Raw genomic sequence first — 15,502 nt, 5'->3', positions numbered from 1 at the left:
ACCCCATCCACACGATGTGGTGTTTGACGGGGTCCCTTTTTTGGGCAAGAGCGGATATGGTTGGGGCCGCCACAATAGAGACATAAATTGTTGGCCTGTCGATGTTGTCGTTGTGTGTTAGTCAATGGTCGGTAGTGAATTCGATCAATCTCCACTGGGGAACTAGTATCTATGGTGGGAGTTGAAGATGAAGATGAAGCGGTTGGCCAAGGTAGATGGATCTGGTGAGGACATTCCTCTTGCCGGAACTCAAAAAGACAGTTATCACAGCGCACAGCTTGGGAAATAGCCTCATTCAAAGATGTGGGCTCAGGAAAGTTAAGCAAAAGATTTTTTATCTCACATTGTAATCCTTGACGGAATTGATAGAGGAGGGCGTGTCCATTGCATTCCACATCGCACGCAAGCTGAAGAAATTCAGATGCATAGCTTGATGCCGCACATCTTCCTTGTTGTAAGGTATATAGTTTGTTGAGTGCTGCTTGTCATTTGTCGGTCTCCCCGAAAGTTGCCTCAAATTCGGTAAGAAATGCTTGGATTTCATTCAAAAGAGGCGACGAGGTCTCCACCAAAGGGGCAAACCAGGCTTGCACTTATCCTATTAGCAACGTGCCGACGAGCCCAACTTGTCGAAAGTCATCAGAATATCGTCCAGACTAAAGACGAATAATAAGGCGGATTTGGTTGATGAAGCCTCTTAATCGTGACCTTGTTCCATCAAATATTTTGGGCAAGCTAACATTGGGTTCTACAATAGAAGGGTCAATAATCGGGTGAGGTATAACCGTCGTCGATGCCTAAAGTTCTTGAATAGAGTTTCATAAGTTCGCATTCTCATGTGGGAGTTGTTGCAGCACCACCAGAATTTGCTCAAGGTTACTAGATGATTCTGACATGATAGTAAGTTCGACTCCTTCATGACCGACCAAGGGTACCACAAGACATTGGCCGATCACTGGGTGTTTGTGAAGAAATTTGACGGAGGAGATTCCCTGATACTTCTCCTATACATGGATGATATGTTGATCGTCGGATGAGACCAAGGCAAGATTCGGATGCTGAAGAAGGCTTTGAACCAGACCTTCTCAATGAAAGACTTGGGTCCGACAAGATAGATATTGGGAATGCACATCATCTGGGACCGGTCGAAGAAGCTGTTGTGGTTGTCACAAGAGAAGTATGTGACAAAGGTGCTTCAACAGTTCAACATGTCGAAGGCGAAATCGGTCGATTGACACTTCCAGCAAACTGCAAGCTATCTGGAAAACAAAGCCCGTGGACAAAGGCGGAGAAGACAGATATGATGAAGATTCCATATGCCTCTGCCGTCGGAAGCTTGATGTACGCGATGGTATGTACCCGGCCAAATATTGGATATGTAGTCGGAGTGGTGAGCCAGTTCATGATCAATCCTAGAAGAGAGTGCACTGGAACGCGGTCAAGTGGATACTCCAATATCTGAAAGGCACCTCGAGTATGTGTCTCTGGTTCGGCTCCGGTAATCCCCAACATGACGGATTCACCGATTCCGATATGTTGGCTGATGCGGATACCAGCCGGTCGACATCCGGATATGTCATGACTTATTCAGGGGAAGCTGTTTCGTGGCAGTCGAGGCTGCAGAAGACGGTTGCGTTGTCAACCACGGAGGCGGAGTACATGGTAGTTGTAGAAGCTGGCAAGGAGATAATCTGGATGAAGAACTTCATCGGAGAGCTAGGGATCCAACAAAAGGAATATCGGCTCTACTTCGACAGTCAAAGTGCCATCCACCTTGCGAAGAATGCGGCCTACCGTTCCCGAACGAAACATATCCAACGGAGGTACCACTGGATCTGGGAGAGAGTAGAAGATCAAGAGTTTTTGTTGACGAAGATCCACGTGGAGGAGAATGGGTCAGATATGTTGACCAAGGTGTTGACAACCGACAAGTTGGATGCGTGTCGAAAGCAGATCGGGTTGGCGAGACATGCCATGCCGGAGTGAAGGGGGAGATTGTTAGGAAATCGGTCCCTTCGGATGGAATTCGGTTATGAATGGAGAGGACCTAATGAGAACCAGAAGAGATCTGGAAACCGGATCGGTGGACTAGGTGAGAACCGGAAGAGATCTAGAAACTGGATCGGTGAACCCGATGAGAACCGGAAGAGAAGACATATTTGTAAATATGTTTTGAGTAAGTCTATTGAGGCTATATTTGTAAATAGCTATAAGTTCATAAGTATAAATATGACTTAGGGCAATCACTTTATAGGTGTGGTGTTGTCATATTATTGTGTGGCGTATAACTGTTGATAGAGAGTGAGAGCGATATACATTGTGATACTCTGTTGTAATCATCGCCTGGCGAAGATACAGAACTCGAGGTAGTTGCCACCAAGTCTCTGATTGTACCGTTCTCATATAGGGATAGTTGGAGTCTGTGGGCTCCCGTGGTTTTTCCCATTCAGGGTTTTCCACGTGAACATCCTGTGCATTTTTTTTGGGTGTACGTGTATTCATCTCTATTCCCATTTCTATGATTCATCCTTAAAAGAAGTGATCTAAGAAACCGTTATGTATCTCTCTCTCTCTCTCTCTCTCTCTCTCTCTCTCTCTATCTATCTACACCAGTTATGCACATACAACAATATGGCTACAACACACCCACCACTGTGTAGAGTGATTGCCCTAAGGCATATTTATACTTATATGAACTTAGGGCTAATTACAAATATAGCCTCAATAGGCATACTCAAAACATATTTACAAATATGTCTTTTCTTCTAGTTCTCACCGGGTCCTCTCCATTCATAACCGGATCCCATCCGGAGGGACCGATTTCCCAACAATCATGACAAAGTGTATGCGTGGGAGCGACGACAGAAGGAAGTGGACAAAAAAGCAGACCAGATAAACTTAATTGATGGAGAGCAACAGCCAAAACCAGGGACTTCCATTGAGTAGAGCCAAAAACACAAGTGCAACAGCCGGATTAGCAGACAGCTCTGGAGAAAACGGGACTTGAGCCAGAGCCAGAAGAGAAGCAGCCAAAACCGGAGAAGCTGCAAAAGGAAACTGAAGAAGAGGCACTTGAACAACTCGACCAATGCATCTTGGACATACTCGACGAAGAATGAAGGAGTTGACCTGTGGATTCGACGTGCAATGCATTGTCCCACAGGCGTGCCATGTGTTGTCCTATGAGAGTATGATCTGGAGGTGGAGGTGTGGACCGGGAAGAGTTAAGGCTGGAGGGATAATATTAATATTATTGAGAATCAAACTCAACTTCCCGTGTGTGTGGGAACCATGGTTGTTAGGTACGTTAGGTACGGTACGAATACCATACGTATATAACGTATTAATACGCGTATAATACATCCCAATTTAAAAATATGTTAAATATGTTTTGTAATATGTTAAATACTTATAAAATACGTATTTTACGTATTTTACGTATAGTACGTAAAATACTTCTAGAATTTGAAAATTATTTACATTTCAAGAAAATATTTGTAATATTGTAAAAAGCACACACTATTTGTAGTCGCTGGATATATACACCCCCCTTTTGAAACCATCTCCTCAAAACAAAAAATAGGCTCCTTGTTATGCCCTTGTTTGGCATTTCTTACCATCAATGAGTTTAGTGAAACCACATCTCACACCACTAGAGTGTTAAACAAGTAGTGGCCAGTCGACAATAACCCACAATTCACATACATGTTGACTATTGTGCTATCAACAAGGACATCTTTTTCAAAGCCTATTTTGACGATGTTGGCATGTATTTCTCGGTCTTTTTGTCTATCTCTCAAGCTTCCACAAGCTTTCAACCCACAAGATAATGAAAATGCATGTGGCAAGAGGCAACAATGTTTCCTCATCTTTTCAAAGCAATCCAATGCCTCTTGAGTCCTTATTATGTCCATGTTCAGCATATCCCAATTCCCGCCATGAGTGATCTCCATGAAACTATATCTCGAACCAAATTTCTCTCAAACATTTCTTGTGCTTCATTTAATGCACCACAAGAGCTTCTATTTCTAACCCTTTCTTTGCAACCTCGACATGAATTTCTTTACACTTGGCTAGAGATCCTACATTGGAACAAGCTTTCAATAGACCCACCAATGTGATTCCATTCATTGAGATACCCTCACATTGCATTTGGTCAAAGAAATAGAATGCATTCTAACAACAAAATTTAGAGCAAAAACCTTAACAAGACATAACATCAAATATTTCAAGGTTCATGAAAGTAAATGAAGGTAAAAAAGAACCACATGATGAAAATTTTACTTTAATAAAATACGATATTGATACAACTCTAACTATGTCCAATGTATCAAAATGGAGCTTAGATCAAAGACAAGTAACATAAGGTTATTGAGCTTAATAATAACGTATAGAAATTAGAAGTATTTGTCTTTAGATCTGGTCCTCATCACCATCTTCATCATCAGATTCTGTGTTAGTTGATGACATCAACACTAGTTCTTCGTCCATAAGATCATCATAATTAGTATGAACTGCTTCTTCTATTGCATTGACATTATCTTGATCATCTAGTGGTAAAGAAGCAAATGTACTTGATCGTGTTATTCTCCTATTACAAGAAGACCACTCATCATCTCTTCTTGGCGTTTGCCATCGTATTCGATTAGTAGGGACTCCATCGCTTGATGTTGTCATATGTGATCTTGTCATGCTCCTTGTCCTTCTTCTCAAGCTCATTGTTTCTTGAAAATAAGTTTCATAGAATTCTCTATCCATATCATTTTCATGGCTAATAGATAGAATATCAGGAGTCTTAAAGACATATATCTCATTTGGATTCACCTACAAACAAGTTTATAAAAGCTTTAACTTCTAAGTATCACAAACAAGTTTATAAAAGCTTTAACTTCTAAGTATCACAAACTAGTGTGTCGATAGCAGAAACTAGTTATTAGTACTTAAGAATATTGAGGAATATAAATTATAAAAAGAATGAATAAAACGATACCTGCATTGGAGATGCATTCACAGTCTCAAACTTGCGAACTAGTCGTAAGTTCTCTCACACATATACCAATCGTTTAAGTTGTGCTACCTTTAGTCTGTTTCTATTTTTCGTATGTGCGAGACCATGTGCATTCCAATTCCTTTCCGCTGCCCCAGAAGAGCAATCCTAATAAAAAGTAAAATATGAAATAAAATGTAGTACACAAAAGTGAGCTATTTCAGAACTTAACTATAAAATTGATCATTTTTTCAACACTTGACACTTACTTGGGATAATATGCGAACAACTAATGCTTGGAGCTTTGGAGTTCTTCCACCAAAATTTTCCCACCAAGTGGCTAGCGTCATCATAGATCTCTCCTCACGTGCTAATGCATAGCTAAATGTCCCTGTACCATTCCGATATTCATGCAATTCATGAAATAAGAATCACATTCAAGTGTCGAGTACAATTTTTCCACATAACTCATCCACGCATCCATTAACTCAAGGTTAATAGATGTAGCCTCCTCTCTCCAAATCGGATGTAACAAATGAGCTACAAGGTGGATTGGCCTCTTGAACCATTTCCATCGTATATCAAATAACTTCAAAACATCCTCATACCTAAAAGGGTTTTACAAATGAATCAATCTTAAAACATGAACAAACAATTGAAAGTTTAATTTTAGGAAACCATAACAAATTAAAATAAATATGAAACTTACTTGGATTTGTGGGGGATGTTTTCTTCCACTCCTTTTGCTAAAACATCTTTTCTTCTTCGCATAAACTCATATAACAATCCAATAGTGGATCCCTCCCTATCAGTAAGTCGTAAAACACTATACAATGGTGCCATTAGGGTCAAAACAACTTGAAACGAGGACTCAGTAGTATGATCAAGGATGTAGTTCTTTACATTCATTGCATCTGGCTTATTGCAATCTAACCAAGACCTCCACATGTCATGATAACAGTCACATCATGCATCGAAAGGATTATGACACTCACATTATGACTCGAAAGGATTTGAACCCACGACCTTGTTGTACATATGTCAAATCCTTAACCATTGTATTAATATTCTTATATGTATAGTCTCTAGAATATGAAATCTAATATCATAGGAATATTCTATATTACTCTACATTCTAGAATGACCTAGAATATTCTAGAGTGTTCTATACCACTAGAACCTTCTAGAATACTCTAGAGATCTTCTAGATTACTCTACATTCTAGGATAACCTAGAATATTCTAGAGTGTTCTCTATTACTTATAAATAGGGATCTACCACCCATCCCAAACCTAAATTGGTTCAACGCCATTTTGTAGCCTACTCTTTGTAATCCATTTTACGCTTCAATATAATAATTCTCTTTCAATTATCTCTCTATCTCTTTTTCTCTCTCTTTCTCTCTCAGTCTTGACAGTTTGAACCAATTTTTTTCCTTTCATCTCTTCGTCTTCCACAAACCCTAACAAGTTCTCTTCTTCCTTCTCCTCTCCCCGCATAAGCTATGGAGTCTGTGAGCAAACAAGAATACATTCGTGTTCTTTCTGAGCTCGACATGCTCACGAATAAATTTGTGCCATTAGAGCATGAGAATCAAAGGCTACTTGGAGATCTACAACACGTGAGCGCCGAAAAAGCTCAACAATATGAAGAGTTATCACAGCGGGTTCATCAACTTGAGGCGACTATATTGTCATTACGAGAGCAAGCGTCGGGGGCTCAAAACTCCCCTAGAGAGCCAAAGATCAGCCTCCCTGCCAAGTTTGATGGTACGAGGTCTTTATTTCGAGGCTTTTTGAATCAAGTTCGTCTAGTTATTCAGCTACATCCCAATCGGTATCCAACTGACGTTGCTCGTGTGGGATTAGTAGGAACTTTGCTATGCAGTACAACGTTAGCATGGTTCGCACCACTTCTCGAGAAGAAATCGCCATTGTTGGAGGATTTCGAGGCATTTGTTAAAGAGTTTCAAGCTAGTTTCGGAGACACCGACAGCACTAGGACAGCGATAAACAAGATTCGAAGGCTTCGACAAGGAGATCGTCCCGCGTCGTCTTATGCAGCCGATTTCCGTCTCTTGGCATGCGATATCCCTTGGGATGAGGCAACTTTAATGGATCAATTCCGTCAAGGTTTGAGAAATGATGTCAAAGATCTTCTTCTTACTTTCCCTGAAGATCCAAAGTCACTTACAGAAGCCATTAGTCGAGCTGTGCGATATGATAATCGCCTATTTGAGCGACGTTCTGAGCGCCAACAAATGTTATGCCGCCAACCTGAGCAGACTTACGCTTCCGTAGTCGCAATGCCTCCACAAGTTTCTAGACCCATTACAAGGGATGGCCAAACTCCGATGGAAATAGAGTCAACACAACGTCGTGGGCCGTTATCAGATGCTGAGAAGCAACGACGTCGAGCGCATCGCCTCTGCCTGTATTGTGGCGGTCCAGGATAAACCTAGGCGTCAAGTATACCAAGTAAGTGCCCATGAAAACCCTACATCGAGTTCTATTGTTACTTCTAATAACATGAATAAGCCTCATAGTCCATGTCATGAGAATAGATTTGATGTCTTGAGTCAATTAGAGGATGTGTTAAACGAGTAAGTCCGGCCAAAATAGGAGCCATTTGGCTGGACCATCCTAGCTATGTAGAGTTAGTTCGTAGTCGTGGTTCCATTTCATCAAATCAAGTGAATCGAGTTTTTTCAGCACAAGTCAAGCTTACCACATCTACATGTCATCGAGTCCTAGCCTCTGCCCTTCTAGATTCTGGAGCCAACTCTTGTTTCATGGATCGTGAATTTGCCTTGTCTCAAAACATCCTCTTGAATAAGCTTCCCAGCCTAGTAGCCATAGGAGTCATTGATGGACGTCCCATAACATCAGGAGATATAGTCGAGGAGTCCGAGCCAATTAGGATAGTTCTTGGCAATTTGGCAAGCATAATCTCTTTCAATATTATTCGTAGTCCGGACCACCCAATAGTTCTAGGTCTCCCCTGGTTTGAACTCCATAACCCGAAGATTGATTGGATGAAAAGAACAATTGAGGAGACCCGGGAAAAAAGCACAAATCCCGCATCCCTCTCTCCTACATGTGCTAATAGATCCCCGGAGTTATCGCCCATCTCTTTACGATAGATGTGAGAGGAAGGGGGGAACGAGGCCATGTTCGTCTTCGCAATAATAGCAACTCCATCATCCACTTCACGTGAAGCGGATATTAAACTACCAGAGAAATACAAGGAGTTTTCAGATGTCTTTGATAAGGTGAAGGCCAATACATTGCCGAAGCATCGGCCATATGACTGCCCTATTGACTTACAACCAGGGAAAGAACCTCCATGGGGCCCAATTTATAATCTCTCCCCTATAGAGCTACAGACTTTGCGGGAATATATTGATGAGAATCTGGCAAACGGATTCATTCGGCATTCTAGATCCCCTGTTGGTGCACCTATCTTCTTCGTTAAGAAGAAGAATGGGACGCTTCTGTTGGTCGTGGATTATCGAGGGCTAAACAAAGTGACTATCCGAAATAGATATGCTCTACCATTAATCCCGAATCTTTTGGAACGTCTCAGTGGTGCAAAATATTTCACAAAGTTGGACCTTCGTGGAGCATATAATCTAGTTCGGATTCGCCCGGGGGATGAATGGAAGACAGCTTTCCGCACTCGCTATGGACATTTTGAGTATACAGTGATGCCATTTGGTCTCACGAATGCACCTGTTGTTTTCCAACATATGGCGAATGATATTTTTCGAGATTTTCTTGATATCTTCACTATAGTTTACCTATATGATATTTTAATCTACTCAAAGACCCAAGAGGAGCATGATGAACATGTTCGTCAAGTATTGCGCCGACTCCGAGAATATGGTCTCTACGCAAAATTAGAAAAGGGTAGTTTCGGCCTGAATCAAGTGGAATTTTTGGGGTATGTTGTATCGTCAAATGGTATTGCTATGGACCCCATGAAGGTACAAGCAATTTTAGAGTGGCAAACGCCCCTTTCAGTGCGTGATGTGCAATGTTTTCTCGGGTTTGCAAATTTTTATCGAAAATTTATTAAAGATTATTCCAAGGTTGTGCTTCCGCTTACTCAGCTCACACATAAAGATCAACCATTTATATGGAGTTCAGATGCAGCCAAGGCATTCGAAAGCTTAAAACGAGCATTTACAACGGCACCTATCTTAGCACATGTCCACCCAACAAAACGCTTCATCCTCGAAGCCGATGCATCCGATTTTGCACTAGGGAGTGTCCTCTCGCAAACTGGAGATGATGGACAACTACACCCTGGCGCCTTTCATTCACGAAAGTTTGAAGCTGCAGAGATCAACTACGAGATCCATGACAAAGAGCTTCTTGCAATCGTGGATTTATTTCAACAATGGCGACATTTCCTAGAAGGTTCTTCTCAGCAGATCATTGTCTACAATGATCATAAGAACCTGACTTATTTCCAAAATGCTCGAGTCTTGAGTCAGCGACAAGCCCGGTGGGCGCAATTTTTGACTCACTTCGACTTTATCATCATATATCGCCCTGGGATGTAGCAAGGCAAAGTAGATGCTCTTTCTCGGCGCTCTTATATGGAACTTCGTCCAGGGGAACCTGCATTTGAGCATCAAAAACAAATCCTTTTGGGTCCTAATCGATTACGATTAATGGTAGTTAACGCCATAACAACTCTTGAAAATTCCACTCTTCTTGATTCCATTCGAGATCATATGGCCACTGATGATTTCGCCAAGGATGTTTTGGATCATATCGTCCTGGATCGTGCTTCTTGCTCACAGTCGAAAAATCCTCGTAATGACTATTGTCATATCTATTGGCATGATGGTTTTCTATTTCGACAAAATTTATTGTATGTTCCTGATGGTCCCCCACGGCTACAAGTTTTGCAACATTGCCATGACTCACCAATGGCTGGTCATTTTGGAGTTCACAAGACTCTAGAATTAATTTCTCGACGCTATTGGTGGCCTCGCCTTCGTCATTTTGTTGAGGAGTATGTATGGAGTTGTGATATATGTTGTCGATCAAAGAATCCTCGTCACCAACCCTATGGCTTACTACAACCACTTCCCATTCCGGAAACACCTTGGAAGTCTATATCCTTGGACTTCATTACTAATCTCCCAGTTTCAGAAGTTTTTGATGCAATTCTCACAGTAGTTGATCGATTTACCAAAATGGCACATTTCTTGCCATGTACAAAGTCGATTACTAGTCAAGAGACAGCTGATCTCGTTATGCGGGAGGTATTTAAGCATCATGGTCTGCCGGATGATATTATTAGTGATCGTGGTCCACAATTCATCTCAAAGTTTTGGAAGCACCTGTTCAAACTTCTCCACATTTCAGTTAAGCTTTCTTCGAGCTATCATCCTGAAACAAATGGCCAAACAGAGCGTACCAACTAGACATTGGAACAATATCTTCGTTGTTTCATCAACTATCAACAAGATGATTGGGTTGCTTTTTTGCACTTGGCGGAATTCACTTACAACAACTCAGCCCATTCTTCTACAGGATATTCCCCATTTTTTGCAAATACGGGTTGTCATCCTCTGTGGACGATGAATGTGCATCCAGAAGTTCCTACCAACCCTGCTGTTGAGGATCGTCTTAGTCGCCTCCAAGAAATTCAAGCTAACATTCTCCACAATTTGCACGATGCTCAATTTACACACACGAGGCTTGCCGATCGTCATCGTCTAGACTCCTCAAAAAAGTTCCGCATTGGGGATCATGTATGGCTTCTCCAACACAACATCAAGACCACTCGACCTTGCAGTAAATTGGATTACCAACGTTTTGGCCCTTACATGATCACTGGTAAGATAAGTGATGTTGCATTTCGTCTTGACCTCCCTCCACACATGCATCTTCATCCGGTGTTTCATGTATCCCTTTTGGAACCTTATACTACAAGTTCAATTCCGGGCCGTCTTACGACACCCCCACCACCTGTCGAGTTCTTGGACGGGCCTGAATTTGAAGTTGTTGTCGTTCTCGATTCTAAAATCGTGCGCAACAAGTTGTATTACTTAGTCGATTGGCTAGGCTATACCCCCAATGATCGAACTTGGGAACCTGCCACAAATCTTTCCAATGCTGTAGAACTCGTCAATATCCTTGTAAACCAGGTCCTAATACAAACCTTACGACCCGTGAGACGTGTCGTCGAAGAAGGGGATAACAGTCACATCATGCATCGAAAGGATCATGACACTCACATTATGACTCGAAAGGATTTGAACCCACGACCTTGTTGTACACATGTCAAATCCTTAACCATTGTATTAATATTCTTATATGTATAGTCTCTAGAATATGAAATCTAATATCATAGGAATATTCTATATTACTCTACATTCTAGAATGACCTAGAATATTCTAGAGTGTTCTATACCACTAGAACCTTCTAGAATACTCTAGAGATCTTCTAGATTACTCTACATTCTAGGATAACCTAGAATATTCTAGAGTGTTCTCTATTACTTATAAATAGGGATCTACCACCCATCCCAAACCTAAATTGGTTCAACGCCATTTTGTAGCCTACTCTTTGTAATCCATTTTACGCTTCAATATAATAATTCTCTTTCAATTATCTCTCTATCTCTTTTTCTCTCTCTTTCTCTCTCTCAGTCTTGACACCACATGTCACTCACCATTGTTTGCTCAAGAGGATGCCAAACTTTGAGCAAACATTGTATGACAAGATACATCACACCAAACCTTGTCTTGGAAGGTCTCAAGATGGCGAGGTTATTGTGAGCAGAAAAAAATTTCCTAGCATTCTTCTTGCAAAAAAAACATACAATAGTATTTGCTTTCATCATAATACTTTTCATCCAAGGCAATTGACCAATGTCCTCCAAAAGCAAATCCAAAGAATGTGTTGCACATGGAGTCCAAACAATATTAGGGAACTCTGATTCTAGTAAAGACCCCATGCGGACACAACTAGATGCATTGTCTGAAATGACTTGGACCACATTTTCCTTACCAACCTCTCTAATTGCCTCTGAAATTCTTTCAGCTAACCAAGAGCTATCAACTATTGGTGTTGTATTAGCATGGCTGCAATCAATGGACTTGAGGAACATTGTCCCATAACAAGATGATACGAGGACATTTACAAGTTGCCTATGAGAAACATCAACCCATCCATCTGTTTGTATAGAACAACCATACTTGGGCCATAATCCTCTTACCCTTTCTAACTTTGCTTGCAAGGATATAACCTCATTTTTCAAGCCTTTCGTCCTCATGTAATTATATGTGACTCCACTATGTTTCTCTCCAATTGTAGAGAAAGCTTCTAACATGTTCCGCCAACATGGTATTTTTAGTAGATTAAATGACAAATTTGCTTCAATGATACATCTCACCTCCATAACGTTCGCATGTTGTTTCCTTTGCATTTGTAACACGTGTCCTTTACGTAATGATTGTTGTTTCGGGAGGGTTAAGTGTAATGTGAAAGGTGTAATGTGGAATATGAAATGTGAGTGTGTGAGTGTTAGGTGAGGTAAGTAGGTGTACCTACGTCCATTCGGCTTTTTGTAAAGATCTTATATAAATCCTCACTCATGGGGCATGAAAATATGGAATATTGAAGTTACCCACAAACTGTGTCTGTCTTGATTCTCTCTCTCTCTCTCTCATTCGTTCTCTCTGTGCATCTCATCTCTCCCTCTCTCCTCTTACATTCGAAACCCCTTCGGAGGGGGGTGGAGCCATGATTGGCTCCACCCCCCACCGATAAACACATGGCACGCCCTACGGCCTACCCCTCTTGAGAAGAAGTCTATCTCTCCTTTTCCCTCTCCATCACTAATCTCTCTGTCTCCTTCACTGCGTGTTTGTGTCTTTGTGTTAAAAAGTGGTGTGTATGGACTCTCTGTTGAGAGCCAATCTGCGATGGCAATGGAGATTTCTCTTGCTTTTATTTCTAATGTATCTAAGGCCTGATGGACAGGGCCTTTCAATCCCCATTTCCCCATTTTGTTACTCTCTCTGCAAAAAACCCTAGCTACCCCAGAGTTCGTCTCTATGTGTTTAGCTCTCTACGTCTCTAGGTGTTTGTCTATGTTGTATGTGTGCATCTTCGGCCTTCTCTCCGTACTGTGGATCTCCAAGTTAAACATGGAGGCTTTCAAAAGGAAGCTAGACACAGTCATGGGAGTGAATCGCAATGGAGAAGTGAAGGTCGTGAAGAGGAAGTATTATGTTCTTTTCCAACTCATGAAAAATGGACTTAGGAGCATGTTGGAAGAATATGAGGAAGCAAAAGAGAAAGGGAACAAAACAGAAACGTAATCCAAGAGCCGACTGAGGAAGTGTTGGCTGAGAGATGGCCTGGAAAGCAGCTGAGAAGAGTTCAAGCCAACTGAGACAACCAGAGAATTTGGCCGAGATAGCTGACCAGATAGGGCTGGCCCTACAGATGGTTCGACGGACGAAGATGATCGGCGTCCAACAGTCAACCGGACACAAATAAACCCAGACCAACTAAAAGAGAGGGTGGAGCCGAACGTCAGTTCAGACGTGGCCAAGCAGCTGCCAAGAAACGACCGAGAGCCATCTGCGCATCGTTGCAAGATATGGTCGACTGACGGCTGAGACGTAGCCGAGAAAGCGGCTGAGAAGCCGAAGCCGAACCATGATCGCGAGAAGGCCGGACAGCGGCTGAGAGTACGGCCGAAGTCCCGTAAGTGGCCGGAAAAGTCACGGTCAAACAGAGAACCGGCCGAGCCCGTCGAATAGTAGCTAGTAGCGGCCGAACCGAACCGACCGAGTGATGGCCAAGCGAGAGACCCTGCGTGACGGCCGAGACAAACCGAGAGTACAGCACGGAAAATAAATGGCCGAGATATGGCCAAGACACGGCTGCGAGAGGGCCAAGAAGCCATGGCCGAGAAGTAGAGAGTCGGCCCAAGCATGGCGGAGAAAGCGGCCAAGAAGCCGAGCAACGGCCGAGTGTCAGCCAATATATGGCCTAGAGCGACAGCCGAGCACCGAGAATAGGCCGAGAGACGGCCCAACAAGAGCGGACGAGGGACGAGGGACAGTCGGCCAAGCACTAGCACGGCTGCCAAGATAGCCGAGAGCCAAGCGACGAGCGTGGACGACTATTACCGAGAAAGGCGACGGCCAAACAGACGATGGGGGCCATCAAACAAAGAAAGTCGACAAACAGGCCACGGACAACCGGCAAGCTGGCTGATGAACAGAAAATCAGGCTGACAACAACCAAAAAGAAGTAAAGAATCAAGAACAAGACGATGAAGAAGAAGAAAGGACCTACATAGAGAGACAAACAAACATTCGTTTGAGACAGCCCGGATGGAGCAGGAGATGACTGAACCAAGAAAACTAAGGAAGATAGGAAGAAGAAGAAGAAGACAAAGCATTGTTTCTGTCGCAACAGAGATGGAAGAGAAGGAGAAGAAAGAAGAGCAAAGAGGAAAAAAGAATGAAGAAACCGAAAACTAAAAAGAAGAAGAGCAAGGGAAGGGCATCACCGAGAATTTCAGAAGTTTGAGGGCACAATGGAAATTTTCAAAAACCAAAGTGAAGAAAGTTAAAAACAAAAAAACATAAAGGGTAGCTATTAAATTTTGAGGCTACGACATAGAAGTTCGGAAACCGAATGGCTCAAAACTCACTACCACTCCCAATAATGTAGAAATACATATATATATACACCCACAATCTTTTTAAACCCTTAATGACTTTATCACAATGGACGAGCCGATTGGTGTATGATCCAATCGTGCATTATGCTGACAGAACAAGAAGGTTCGTGTCAAGCCAGCTCCGATTGAAGTTATCGATCGTCGAGAAGTGTTCCGGTCGAGGGATTTTCGACCGTCGAGAGAAGATCGTTGAAGTTTCCGATCAATAAGTTTTTGGCATGGGCTTTGTGGGATCGACGTGCAAAGCACTGTCCCACAGGCGTACCAAGTGTTACCCGTATAGGTATACGGGAGGGTTAAGTGTAATGTGAAAGGTGTAATGTGGAATATGAAATGTGAGTGTGTGAGTGTGTGAGTGTTAGGTGAGGTAAGTAGGTGTACCTACGTCCATTCGGCTTTTTGTAAAGATCTTATATAAATCCTCACTCATGGGGCATGAAAATATGGAATATTGAAGTTACCCACAAACTGTCTGTCTTGATTCTCTCTCTCTCTCTCTCTCATTCGTTCTCTCTGTGCATCTCATCTCTCCCTCTCTCCTCTTACATTCGAAACCCCTTCGGAGGGGGGTGGAGCCGTGATTGGCTCCACCCCCCACTGATAAACAGTTATCATTGTTGGTGGATATGGTTGGTGACTACCACCATCCATACATGACATGCTTTGACTTTCACCAACAAAGGTACATGAGCCTGAGGTAGAAACACCTAAAAGAGAAAACATTTCAAGATAAATCATTTGCAATTATTTGGCCATTAGTAATGAAGACACCTAATGTAGGCTCTTGT

General features: G+C 42.3%; 1 pseudogene; it reads right to left on the bottom strand.

Moving 5' to 3' along the window:
• Positions 1 to 4,413: 4,413 nt before the first annotated feature.
• Positions 4,414 to 12,402, bottom strand: LOC147859133 (uncharacterized; annotated as a pseudogene).
• Between the last annotated feature and the right edge of the window lie 3,100 nt (positions 12,403 to 15,502).

The sequence above is a fragment of the Azolla caroliniana genome, unplaced genomic scaffold, assembly GCF_043228905.1.
Source record: "Azolla caroliniana isolate FFs.n. ecotype wild unplaced genomic scaffold, voAzoCaro1.0.p SCAF_10, whole genome shotgun sequence".
Taxonomy (NCBI): domain Eukaryota; kingdom Viridiplantae; phylum Streptophyta; class Polypodiopsida; order Salviniales; family Salviniaceae; genus Azolla; species Azolla caroliniana.
This window is presented reverse-complemented; position numbering and strand designations above follow the sequence as displayed.